Genomic DNA, 2313 nt, shown 5'->3' on the forward strand with positions numbered 1-2313 from the left:
TTATGAATAAACTCTTTATTCACTTTAAAAGAAAGAGTGTATTTGCACTGCAACAAACACTTTACAAAAATAAGGTTCCTTTTTAGTTTAGGAACTACAAAGACATCTTTTAATACGAGAAACCTATTTTGTAAAGTTAACTGGATGCCTCCCACTACCACAACAGAGACGATGTTCCTGGTGCCTACTCGTAACATCATCTCACCAGCCTCCATCTGTCACTAGGATCTAATCCCCTGAAAAGAAGAACAAACATGATTAGTGGCACCCGAATCAATTATCCAGGCGGATTCATCATTCTCCACTAAACAAGTTTCTAACACAAATAAATCACATTTACCTTTATTTGCCTTGGCCTTAGCCTTGGTTGCCTTCTTTTCCTTCAGATAGCGAGAACAATTCCTCTTTTAGTGTCTGTCCTGGTTGCAGTAGAAACATGTTCCTTTTTCAAGCGGCGGTGGACGCTTCCTCTGGGTGATAGGTGGTGGGTTAGTAGGCGCTTTCTGTTTCCTTTCACTCGCCTTTACAGGACCCCTCCTATGACGATCAGCATGCACGAACGACGCTACAAGGTAGACCTTTTCGGGATCATCCCTAGGGTGACCGAATGGGGGAGTTGTAAGCCTTTGCAGGATCTCCCATGACGATCAGGATGCACAAACGATGCTACAAGGTAGACCTTTCCAGGATCATCCCTAAGGTGATCGAATGGGAGGGGGAGGTTTGTAAGCCTTTGCGGAGGCCCCCTATGACGATAAGGAAGCACGAGCACGAACAGAGATACAATAGATAGACCATGCCGGGGTCATCCCTATATGTACCAAAGAGTCGATCACGCACCCAGACATTTCTACAAAAAAAAAAAAATTGTTACAAAACAAAACTTGTGAAAAAGGAAACCCACCCTTTAAGATTACTTGACGGGTCGACGAGACTAAAAAAATAGTTTTTATGTTCCCTTGAGTTGCACTTTAACTCCTACAAAAAAATGATAAGAGGGCAAATTCGTAAAAAAAAGAGAAAGTGATGATAGTTGCAACTAAAGTTAAAAAAAAGGAAAGAAAGAAAGAAAAAATAGAGGCAAGAAAAAAATGAATAATAAAAAAGAAATGAAAAGAAAAAAAAGAAAAAAAGACAGAAAAAGGAAAAAAAAAAGGAGCTTGAAAATTTTAATTTGGTTTTGATTTTTTTTGAAAAGTTAGGTTTTTTTTTTTAAAAAATGAAAAGGTAGAAAAAAACAACAAAAAAGGAAAAAAGAAGAAAATAAACAAAAAGGAGAGAGGAAAAAGAAGGAGAAGAGGAGGGGTCAGAATGAGGAATGGAAAAGAAAAAGAAAAAAAAACAAACAAAGAAAAGAAAAAAAAAAGAAAAAAAAGGGGAAAAGTTTTACCAAAAGAAAAAAGAAAAAAATGGAAGAAACAGGAAGAATGTAGATTGATGGGATGAGAATGCTGGAGGCCCTGAGTCCTATTTATAGAGAGTCCACCGAATCCAGATTCAACACATCTTAGATTTAATTAAATCTAGATTTTATTTGTTTAAAAAAATTTATTTCAAGTCCCAAAACTTATCTTTGATTATTTTTCTCCTACCTTTCTTTGTCTAAAACGGTTGGTCATGTACCAAACATTTTTCATTAATTAAATTTCATCTCCAAATCAAATTTCAAAGTGGGGATGAACTTGAATTTTCAATTTTTTTTTAAAGTTTTCATCCCAAAATCAAATTAAATTGGGGTGAAACTTGAATTTTCATTTTTAATTCTAAATTTCTAAGTTTCTACTCCAAATCAAATTAAATTGGGGACAAAACTCAAAGGTATTTTTTTTTTATTTTTTTTTAAAATTTGGTCATATCCCAAATTTCTTTCTTAGAACCAAATTTTTAAGTTTTAACCTTCAAATCAAATTAAAGTGGGGATGAAACTTGAATTTTCATTTTTTTAAATTCAAAATTTTCAAGTTTTCATCCCCAAATCAAATTAAATTGGGGTGAAACTTGAATTTTCATTTTTAATTCAAAATTTTTGAATTTTATCTCCAAATCAAATTAAATTGGGGACAAAACTCAAAGTTTTTTTTTTTTGGTAAATTTGGTCATATCCCAAATTTCTTTCTTAGAACCAAATTCTTAAGTTTTAACCTCTAAATCAAATCAAATTAGGGATGAAACTTGAATTTCATTTTAAATTCAAAATTTTTAAGTTTCGTCATTAAATAAAATTAATTTGGGATAAAACCTGAATTTTCCTTTTTATAAATTTTTTTTTTTTGAGACTTCTTATGTTTTATCTCTCCAAATCAAATCACTTTG

At 32.6% G+C, this 2313-nt stretch overlaps 1 long non-coding RNA gene across 1 annotated transcript; it reads right to left on the bottom strand.

Moving 5' to 3' along the window:
• Positions 1 to 1444, bottom strand: LOC150032621 (uncharacterized). Its single transcript, XR_016524853.1, has 2 exons — positions 341 to 1444; positions 1 to 236 (listed from the first exon to the last, which is right to left on the bottom strand). It is a non-coding gene; the product is annotated as an uncharacterized LOC150032621 (long non-coding RNA).
• Positions 1445 to 2313: the final 869 nt, after the last annotated feature.

Source organism: Benincasa hispida, chromosome 11 (assembly GCF_027475165.1).
Source record: "Benincasa hispida cultivar pf3 chromosome 11, pf3_genome.v1.1, whole genome shotgun sequence".
NCBI lineage: Eukaryota > Viridiplantae > Streptophyta > Magnoliopsida > Cucurbitales > Cucurbitaceae > Benincasa > Benincasa hispida.